This window comes from Neovison vison, chromosome 13 (genome assembly GCF_020171115.1).
Source record: "Neovison vison isolate M4711 chromosome 13, ASM_NN_V1, whole genome shotgun sequence".
Lineage (NCBI taxonomy): Eukaryota > Metazoa > Chordata > Mammalia > Carnivora > Mustelidae > Neogale > Neogale vison.
This window is the reverse complement of record NC_058103.1, coordinates 24,149,575-24,161,770: the sequence shown is the minus strand read 5'-3', so window position 1 is coordinate 24,161,770 and position 12,196 is coordinate 24,149,575.

Here is a 12,196-nt window from a genome sequence, read left to right as displayed (position 1 = left end):
ATTTACACACATTTATGTATATATACACATAGTATATATATGTAAATGTATGTGTATATATCTTCACACACATAAGTAGATATTAAAATATGTATTAGGGATAACAGTGGAGAAGATTATAATGCACACTATCTTAGGTCTAGTTATTGCAAACATATTGATCAAAAGTAGTAATGACTCAAATATTTATTAGTGCACAATTTACTATTATCTGTGTACTCACAATAAATAAAATAAATAATGAAGTTGAAGGAAGTTTTTTAAATAAAAAGGAGAAAAGATCAATAATTAGGTACTGTGTTTAACTCCACACATTGCCAATCACATATTAATAGAGAGCATGCTTATTGAAAATTGTCAACTTTTGAAACTTTATGGGCATGCTTGCATAGTGGGAACTTTGTAGCATTGTGCAGCGGACAGACTTGATGGTAAAATATTAATTATAGTTGCCATTAAACTACCTTGATGTCCAGCTATGTTTATTTTGCCATGTGAGTCCCAAAATAGTTCCTTACTTTGGTATTCCTTTTAAGCAACTATAACATCTTCTCATTTGCCCCTGAAATAGCTTAATACCGCAGACAAAAGATTAAACCTGCTTTGCTTTTGCTTCCTGCAGCAAATTGTCAGGTGGAAGCCTTCAAAATAGTATACAATTTTTTAAATAATTACTTTTTTTATCTATTATGATTTTTCAGTTATTTTTTGTATGCTTTGCGTTAGCCACTTCTTTTTCCTTCCTTTAAAATTAAACTCAGAGTGGGTGCCTGGGTGGCTCTGTGGGTTAAGCTTCTGCCTTCATCTCAGGTCATGATCTCAGGGTCCTGGAATCGAGCCCAGCAGTGGGCTTTCTGCTCAGCGGGGAGCCTGTTTTCCCCTCCCTCTGCCTGCCCCTCTGCCTGTTTGTGACCTCTCTCTCTCTCTGTCAAATAAATAAAATCTTTAAAATAAGTAAATAAAATAAAAATAAAAATAAAATTAAACTCATAGCTTAAAACTCATTGACATTTTGCTTATAGAGATAGTTTTAAAACTGAAAAAAAGAACCGCTTAAGTTACTCAAAACACAAATTTAATATTTCTCACTAAAAACTCACTGGATATTGCTCAGATGCCCTCTGTTTCATTTCAGTTCCATTTGACTATTAAAAAATAAATAAATAAAAAAGCAAAAATGACCCCTGATAAACAAGTGGTAGAAACCCAATCAAGACTTATTCAACTTATTTAATTAAACTCTATTATCTAAGTAGATAATATACCTGAATTAATATATTCATATAATTTATTACTATAAATATTTTTGAAGTACATAACATCTATCCTTGAGGTGTTGTTAATTGTACATCACTGAAACATATTCTGACATTTTTGATTTTATAATTTAATCTACTTATTAATCCACCCATCTTTTTTTAAAGAGTTGTATATATTTTAAGTGGGAATATTTGAAGACAATATCATATTCTTGACTTTTTTTCATTAAAGAAATGCCTAGCCCCTTGTGTTCAGAAAGAATCCTTGTGCTGGATGTGTTCTTTGTCTGGAGTACACTTGTGCTCTGTGGCTCCTTATCATTTGAGAGCATGGAACAAAATGTTTCTTGAACATGGACAAGATTGTAACCTACCTAATGACTAGTTGAGATTTTATCTTGAATTTCAGCTCATATTCTTCCCAGTGAGAGTGGGCACTTCTGAGGTTTCTGTAAATGTTCTATTAATAAACCAAATGTCTCTTTAAAAATTGCAAACTTTTCTCTTTACAATTTCCTGTGTGGACTCCCCTCTGAAATTTCTGGCAGTTTTCACTTGCAATATTTACCAATAATTGTCAAAAATAAAAGAACAAGCTAATTAACTTCTATTGTCTTTTTTTTTTAACCAACTCTTACACTCCTACCCCTGTTAATATAGACTTGGAGGAAATTATGTGCATCATATCACTGTTTACTTCTCTATCCACCAGTTCCTAAGACCTACCAGGACTTAATAAATATTTGTGACATGAAATATTAAATGATCTGTTACATAAGATACTTCATGATCTGGCCCCAACCTCATTTTATTTATTCTACAAAATGCCCTAGATCCCAAAATAATTATAGTTTCTTTCTTTATGTATTCCCTTAGACAGTAAGTTTAAACTTTTACTTTTTCTCTTCTGTAAGATGGAAACAATATTAATAACATTATCCACCACAAAAAGTTCTCATAAGGTTTAAAGAATGTTCTACACCTAAGGTACTTAAAATGTTCCTACCACACAATTAATGCTACATTATCTTTGACTGTTATTTCTCTTTCTCTTTGCAGCCTTTGTAGACAAATAATTATAAAAGTGTTAGTGGTGTTCCTATTATCTTTATTAGGTTGCTGTTTACAATTTGAAGGCAGGTCCTAGATAAGGATTTATATTATAAGCGACTATGTATTTAAAGCAGGATCTCTAAAGCAGTAGATTCAATGCAGTAAGAAGGTTCATGGAGCATGTAATCTCAATCAGAACACCCACTGAAATAACAACCCGCCAGAGCCTGTTGTGTTACAAAGTCCTGTTTACCCATTTATTCATCTAAGAAAAGTACAAGTGATGTAATTACCCAGACCGTGATTAATGCAGAGAATGATGATGCTGAAACAGAGAAGTGAGGTACAATTCATCTTACTACATGCAAACATTCCCAGACTCTGTTTGCCATGTCCATTAGTAGTACGATTTTGAATATGTTATCCTATAGTATTGTTAGTCTTTATTTGAAACTTCAAAATGTCCATTCTCTCACTGTGATTCATTTGGTTAACATACGTTTAATCCTGGTGAAGAAAGTACAAGAAATCATATGGGAGAAGCATCAAGAATCTGAAGTATAGGGGTTTGGTTGGTCACCTGACATCGTCGTGACCAGACTCTACAGGGAAGACGCAGAAGCACTTTCCCATTCCTTAGTGTCATTCTTTAGTTCTCGGAAAAATGGCCCAGCTGTGGAAATCTGCAGGCAAAACAATTCTTTCACAAAACAAAGGATGGTGTTTGGAAAGAATGTCTTTCCTAATCATGCATAACAAGATACCAACAGTCATAAACCCTAATATTTAGTGAAAGACATTTTTTGCGAATGTAATCAATTAGTCCACATGTATTTATTGAAAACTCACTGATGTTCAGCCTTATAGATGCTCAATGGGAGAGAAATATTATTGATGCTACATTTCATTTTGAAATGTAACGTGAGTCATCTTATGAGAAAAACGATTTTAAATAAATGAGGAAATGAAAAGAAAACATAAAGCTGAAACAGTAAGTAAGAATAATAAAATTAATGTTCTATAGTTCTGGACAGATGCTAGTAATGGACTATTAATTTGATTTTTCTATCAGCCACAACAAGGAGCAAATAGCCAGAGAAAAGGAGACTTAGAAATTTCATGGTAGCCATATTTTTTAAAACAAAACTTAAAGAAAAACTGTGAAGACAGGTGTTTTATTCTCTTTTATATTTTGTCCTCTTTTATTCTCTTTATTCTCTTTATACCAAAACCGCATTATTGAGTATATACAAGTATTCCAAAAATACATATTGAATTAGCAGGTAGGCTATTTTAAAATTTGGAACACTTGATATTAAATCTCACATATTACACCTTTATTATTTTTTATTTTTTTAAAGTGAGTTTTCTTTTTTTTCTTTTATTAAGATTTCTTATTTATTTATTTGACAGAGAAAAGAGATCACAAGTAGGCAGAGAGGCAGGCAGAGAGAGGGGTGAAGCAGGATCCCCGCTGAGCAGAGAGCTCAATTCAGGGCTCGATCCCAGGACCCTGGGATCATGACCTGAACCAAAGGCAGAAGCTTAACCCACTGAGCCACCCAGTTGTCCCCGTATTACACCTTTAAAGAAATAACCTCTATAGGAAGATGAAATCTATCTTTAGACATCCATAACACATTGTCAACATTGTTGCTTCCTTCAAAAAAAGTAATTAAAAAATTAACAAAATAGCATTAGTTTAATTTTAGAGCTTTGGTTTTATTATTTATGGTAAAGAAATATCTCACTTCAAAGGCCAGGTATAAGGTCTTAACTTGTCTTATAACCAGTACTTTAAAGTGAGTAACTTCTTCTTTTTTTTTTTTTTTCTAATAGATAAACTCTGCTCCTCCATTTCTTCTAAAACATATCACAATCAATTTAAAGTTCAATGAATGCTAATGAAGAGCCAGGGATAAATCTAATTAAATTTTGTGCCAATGTAGCATTCTGATAATTGCTTTTAATTTGAAAAAAAAAATAATTCTCTCTTTCTCTCTCTATTGAAGCAAATCACAGCACAGTAACATATCTTCTAACCTTCAATATCAGGGAAACCGAATTTTCTAGAGCTTACCATCCTATTCTCTCTTTATTCTGGAAATCCCTAGGTAAATACAACCTGCTAGCTTAATAATTTATATTAATACTCATACAAGAAATCCAGAAATGGCCCAAATCACAGTACCACAACATAGGTAAAGTTACAAAAATTCAATATCCATATCCCTTGCCAGCGGGAAGGGAAAAGCCCCTCCAATCAGGGGCTTTTCATTCTAAATATTAGGGTTAACTGGGTATTGCTATGTTCTTTCAAACTTTCTCATGTGGATGACCATAGGGACACTGCCAGCTGGAATGCATTATAAAAGTTAACATAAAAAGCATAAGGAGAAAGGGAAAAAGGCCTTCTACCTCACCTCTTTTCCTGTTTTCCTTGACCAAACAGCTGAGACTGTAGATCCTCTTAAAAAAAAAAAAAAAAATCTGATCAAGATCTATTCACTGTAATTGATAAAATGCTCCATTACCTCAGGATCAAAGGGAAGTCAAGAAAAAATTACACGTAAGGGGACCTGGAGAGTCCATTTGAAGCCTATCAACAGACAGGCGAGTGACAAACCAGGAAACAATTGTAGAGCCATCAACCTAACTGCCTGTGACATCTACCCTGGACCCATGTTCTGCCACCCGGAGAATATCATCTCTCAGCAAGAGCACCTGGGAACTGTCAGTCATCCAAGCCCTGAGAATTAAGAGTTATATTATAATTGTCTCCATTTCATAGCTTTAGTTGTCAATGAACTGGAAAAGTACTAGACTCAAAACAACTTGTTTTTTAAAGGGTTCTAGGACATAAATAAAACGATGTGATTTCTTATGGTTGTTAAGATAGAAATACAGAACAAACTGTATTGAACCTTACCAACAATAGTATATTAATATAGTATAATAGTATATTTTATTTTTAATGGTCATTCCTAAAATACTATCTGGATCATTATTAATTGGTACCGAAACACTATCAATATTGCTTGATAAATATAGAACTATATAGCTAACTCTACTGTAGGGACATTTTCTGTACACACAATTGGTTTTTATAGTTTCTCTGCTTTAACAACATATTTGCTTAAATCACAAGCCAAAAATTCAATAACTTTTGAATGAGTCTTGAAGTTATGAGGTTTATTGAAAAAGCCTCAACTCCATTAAAATAAAAAAAAAGAACAAAGCAGTTCACTTGTTTTTGTTGGCATTATGTTTCTCCACTATAGTTTGTTGATTTCTTTTAAATGCTGTCCTTTTTAAGGACCTTTATTCCAATAGTGATGTAATGTTAAACCCAATGACTAATCTTGAAAAGAACACAAGTTATTAACAGGCTCACCAGATCCTTTTTTGATGAAAATGAAGACCATTCTCAAAATGGCCTAAATAACCAAGTTTTGAATGCAAAAAGAAACTAATCTGAAGCCACAGGTTTGAAGATGCCCTTTATACTTGCAGTGACCATCAGAACCACTTATGGATGTATTTGATTAGTGATGAATGGTAGCTTACAGTCCATAGCATTTCATACTTCAGAAAATGTTTTCACATGTGCTATACCACTGGATCCTTATAATAACTCTAGGAGACAGATTCTCATGCTGTTATTTTCTTCATATGTGGTCCTCTCTTTAATGCTAATGGTAGCTCATGAAAGTCAGATTATTAATTTTTCTTGAGCACAGTCCCACAGTTAGTCAGTGGTAGACCTGGGGATTGTTTGGGTTCAGACCCTTGTCTCCAAGCTTCTGCTATTTGACTCTGCCTAGCTGACTTAACAAAATAGAGCAGATTGACTGCTGTTGTCACAATGTAGTAATTTGTCTCTTGGCCCAAAGGTGTTCGCATCGTTTTGTTACCTGAAGTTTACCTATTGCTACAATTTATAAGTTTTACATAGCCACATAAAATATTTTAAATTCTAATTTGGTCAACTTGATGTTCCAAAGCTGCCTGCATCTCTCTCAGACTCATGAGGATTCCACGTGCTGTCTCAAGATCGATGACATTTTCCTCTATTTGCTTGACAGAGAAACAAATATTAAATACGTGACTTATATTTTTCCAATAGCATGCATTCTAATCCTGTTAATGACAAGAACTTGCTGGTTAAATGCAATTTACAGTGCACTTGTGCTACAGACGTTCTTCTCCAAGGATTTGCCAGATCTTTTCCTTTGCATCTGATTTGGTATTAGCAGTTTGCCTTTGATTTTCTTTATCTTCCTTTTAGTTATAACCACTTCCCTTGTAAGGCTTATCACAAACCTACCTCTGTTTGCCAAAATGATTATGTTACCATTGCACTGCTGTTCCAAAAACCACCATCCGTTGAACTCCTCCTAGGTTCAGCCAGCTGGTACTCCCTGACTCAGATCACACCCAAACAGGCTTAACTATCCTTTGTTTCACTTCCTCAAATCCTGTTGTCCTCACCCTGCTACACACTCATTCTCAACCTAGTACAGAATTTCTTCAGCATCTCTACAGCTGCACTTTCCCTATCTATTCCATTCCCTCTTAATTCATATTTACCATGTTTTTCTGATTTATGGTATGAATGGATTTGTTAGTATGTTACACTAACCAACATCTTCATATGGAAAAGTATTGGCTGCTAAGTTGTATCTTGTTTTTTTTTTAATTTTATATTATATATAAAATATTATAAATATTTATATTATAAATATATTTTATATTATATATTTTATATTTATTATATATTATATATTATATATTATAAGAATATTTTCAGATTGCATTTTTTTTCCAATTTATTTATTTTCAGAAAAACAGTATTCATTATTTTTTCACCACACCCAGTGCTCCATGCAAGCCGTGCCCTCTATAATACCCACCACCTGGTACCCCAACCTCCCACCCCCCCGCCACTTCAAACCCCTCAGACTGTTTTTCAGAGTCCATAGTCTCTCATGGTTCACCTCCCCTTCCAATTTACCCAAATTCCCTACTCCTCTCTAACGCCCTTTGTCCTCCATGCTATTTGTTATGCTCCACAAATAAGTGAAACCATATGATAATTGACTCTCTCTGCTTGACTTATTTCACTCAGCATAATCTCTTCCAGTCCCGTCCGTGTTGCTACAAAAGTTGGGTATTCATCCTTTCTGATGGAGGCATAATACTCCATAGTGTATATGGACCACATCTTCCTTATCCATTCATCCGTTGAAGGGCATCTTGGTTCTTTCCATAGTTTGGCGACTGTGGCCATTGCTGCTGTAAACATTGGGGTACAGATGGCCCTTCTTTTCACGACATCTGTATCTTTGGGGTAAATAACCAGGAGTGCAATTGCAGGGTCGTAGGGAAGCTCAATTTTTAATTTCTTGAGGAATTTTTTTAAAAATTATATCTTTTTATACTTTGTCTTTTGGAATTCTAAACTCTGTAGAATATAGAATGGCATTAGGTGAGAGAATTTTGTTTGACTGGAGTTACATTTTGAGATCTCCCTGTTTAGAAAAAGTGTGGTAGCGTTGCTTGAATGGAATCATCGTTTTTGAAAATGTGGAAGAAGCCATTGACTTTTTTCACCCAGAATGGCTTCCAATGATGCTGGTGGTTTAACCAGTGATTAATGCCATTGTATATATGTCAACAGAAATGCTTAGTCCCAGATCAGATGGTTTAAAGTGTAACATTTGAGAATGAAATCTAACTGACATTTTTCTTCCAGTCCTAGAGAACACCGGAAAGTTTGGAGTAAGGCAAGTCCTCCTTGGAAAGCTGCTTCTTCAGATAAATTGTAATTTGTGAGTATAGGTGGGATATTGGAAGGGAAGTCTGGACACAGGGAGGATTTCCACCAAGCACAAGAGTCCCTTAAACAATATTGCTAATATTGGGTGGCATCCATCCTCTTTTTCTTCACCACAATCAGAAACTGCCTGCTTCATTATTGGACAGCTTCCTGCTGAGCCTACTAGGACCTCCTTGAACTTCTGAAACTTGTGACCCTCCTTCTGTCCAATGGAGTAACAAATAATTAGTTGATTCCTTTCTCTACCACAAAACCTCTTTAAAGGAGTGAACAGAAGTATTCTTTCTCAGCCACCTAGCCCCATTCTCTTCACCTCATAACCCTTCTTTTATGCAGTGCACTTGGGCTTTCTCCCAAGTAAAAATACACTAAGTATCCTGAAACCAGCTGAGGAATTCAAGTTAAAAATCTATGATTTAAAAGAAGAAAGACTGTGAGGAGAAAGTAATGGAGAACTTTCTAGTGGGTGGCATAAAAGTGTTGGAAGAGTGGAATTTTAATGCTCCTCAAATCACTAGAGTGACAGCTGCTTTCCTAGTCTGCTCATAAAGGTAGTCTCATTCAAAACACTAATCTTCCATGGCATCTCCCATACTGGGAATACCAGTAATGCCTGATCAGCTATTTCTGAGTCAAGGATATAAACCTCTTGATTGAACCTCAGAAGAGAATGTTTTCTTCCTTCTTTCTCCATATGGCATTGTTGGCTTTATCCACAAAGAACATTAGAAATAGTCACTACGTCTTGAGAAGTAGCCAAATCAGGCCTAAGTAATGTTGCTTGAGTGGAAGGAGGAGGAGGAGAGAGGAAGGGAATGTTGAGAACACTGAAACCATAGCCCTCAAAATAATAAATGAAGGACTTCCTTTCTTCCACAGAGCCATGCCTTTCTCTCATGCCCCATTTCCTTAAAGCTAATAAACCCTAATGAGAAAGCAATGTCTGTACACTTCTTTGTTATACAGCTCTCCTTTCTCACTTTGACTCCTCCAGTGACTAATTTGTCCCTCTCACTACAAATGTTCACTCCTTCCCATTTCCCCCTTCTCCTTTTGTCATTCATTCTCATTTATCTGATTCCATCTCTCTTTCCCTCTCCCTCCCTCTCTCTCATTCAGAGATAAAGAAAGCAGGACATTTGTACTTCATTATCATTCCCTCAGAGAAGACTGCCACATGAGTGACAGAAAAAGAAAAGGATAAGAGGTTGTCATAATGCTTCTTGAGTTTGAATTGTCAATCCAACAAATTAATAGCAGGAACACAGCATGGAACATATTGACTATTGAATTATAATACTGTGTTCTCATTGTCGGATTTTCCCTCTTTCTTTCTCTTCCCCAACACAAAATTAGTTGGTGTAACTGTAACTGTAGTTGCTATGACTAATGGTGTCTTCTAAGATGTGTTCACTTTGAATTTCTATACTCAGATTCACCACAACTGTGACCACAAGTCTCATAGGGACTTCTGGCAGCTTTTTTGGAAGGAAAAGCAAAAACAAACAAACAAACAACCCCCCCCCAAAAACAAACAAACAAACAAAGAAGCAGTGCAATGTGAAACCTCTCCCACCATAAGTCAGAAGAGTGACTTCTGGTCTCTTCTATAAGATGCTTACTAAGGGACAGTAAGATCTAGGAGACATATACCTTGCACCTACCTTGCAACCACTTTTTTTCCCACTTTAAGGTTCAAAATAGCAGAAGTAGTATAACGCTTTGTAAGTTTTAAAGCTCCAAAGTATTTAATTTACCTATTTATGATTCGTTGACAATGTGCTCATCAAAATGATGTTTGCTGTAGGTGAGAGTGTATTGAAGAGGACTTCAAAGGTTTTGTTTGTTTGTTTTGTTTTTTAATAGAAATTCAAGGGTTGCCACGAATAAAAACAACCCACACTAGACAAATTCTAAGTTTGCTCCCAGCTAGAACTTTAGAAGGTGTAACTCTCCTCTAGGGATGCCAGACCTGATGCATTTACTCAGGCTTCTATCCCAGTGTGGTTGATGGGATTGTTTATATGAACTAGAAAATTTTCCACTCCCTTCCATAACTATGGCCCAAAAGGAGCAAAATGCTATTTCATCACTTTAACGTTTTAAAGATGGAATTAGGTCTGGCCTTTCTTAGGGGCCAGAATTTATTTTATTCTCCCTTCAAAGAAAGCATTTGGCAGGAACTAATGTACAGAAAAGACAAAAAAGACAGACACTAAACACTACAAGATGTGAATTGAACGGTTAGAGGATAATTTGCAGATCTTGCTGACAAGAGATACACATGATAGTGGGAAACAGCATAGAGGTTTGGATTAGCTGCATGATGAAGGAGATGCTCTAAGAGGGTGACATCAGAGGACTTGCAAACTTTTTCTTTTCTTTCTTTTCAGGACATGTTTGAATTGGGTTTCTTGGACAGTGGTTCTCATACTTTAGGGAACTGATGATCTCAGGACATCCTATTGTTTCCTAATGCACAGACACCTAATTTTCATGAAACGGAAAAATTTGGGTGGCCTGGCTGGGTCTGTCAGGAAAGTGTGTGACTCTTGATCTCGGGGTCATGGGCCTGAGCCCCACATTGCTTGTAGAGATTACAAAAATAAATAAACTTTAAAAAACTGAAAAAAACTAGTTTCTTTGAATGAGCTACGAGTTAGAAATAAGAGAATAAATTCATATTTTTAAAGAACACAGTATCATCATAAAAATTGCCAATGACAAGTAGATCAGCTTATGATAATACTTCTGACTTTCACAGACCATGATTAAAGTATCATCTCTATTTTTGCATCTTAATCTCAAATCAGCCTGATTCAGTGGCATTGATTCTGTCCCATTCAAGATAGCTGGCCCAGGTAGACTAGAGTATTTTGGAAATATGCAGTGTTGAACCTACCTAAGACAAATGAGGTGGATAGCGTGCTCGTGTTTTTGTTCCCAAAAGTTGTAGTGATATTTGCAGAACAGTAAGACTTGGGATTAGTTTTGTCCAAACCACCATCTTCACTTGCCTGACCTATTTCAGTGGCCACCTAAAATGACAGATCTCCCGACATCAGCCCTTGCTCTCGTAAAATCAAATCTTGTAGTGTAATCAAGGGGATCTTTTTTTTCTAATTGTATCTGCTTTGTTGATATGTAATTCATGTACCATAAAACACACTTCTTAAAAGTTACATTTCAGTCAGTTTTGGAGTATTAGCCGACTTGTAGGACAATAACCACTATGGGATTTTAGAGCATTTCCACCCTTGTAATGTCCATAAGCATTTACCAGTTTTGGACTTTTTATGTAAATAGAATCATATAATATGTGGTCTACTGTGATTGGCTTCTTTTTCTCAGTATGATATTTTCAAAATTTATCTATGCTGTACCTTATACTAGTATATCATCCCTTTCCATTACTGAACCATATCTCATTGTATGAAGATACCACATCTGCTTATCTGTTCATTAGTCGATGACCATTTAGGTTGCTACCACTTTTGGGTTGTTATGAATAATGCCGCTGTGACATTTGTACACAAGTTTTGTATGGACATTTGCCTTTGATTCTCTTGAGTAGATATTGAGAATTAGAGTTTCTAGGTAATATGGTAACTCTCTGCTTTGGCTTTGGAGGAGCTAGCAAACTGCTTTCCAAAGAGATTGTATCACTTTATATTTCCATCAGCCACGGGGGCATGTCAATATCTCCATATCCATGCAGCACTTCTCAGTGTCCCACTTTTGGATTGTGGGCCACAAGTGGATGTGAAGTGGTACCTTATTGTGGTTCTGATTTGCATTTCCCTGATCACTAATGGTGTTGAGCCTCTCTTCATGTGCTTATTGACATTTGTACATACTCACTGGAGAAGAGCACTCAAAGCCTTGTTCATTTCTTTTAAGACTGGATGTTTGTCTTTTCATTATTTAGTTGTAAGAGTTTCTTTATATTTTCTAGACAATAGTCCCTTATCAAACAGATAATTTGCAAAAAAAAATTTTTTTTTCCATCCTGTGGTTTCTTTTCACTTTTTTGATAGTGTCCTTT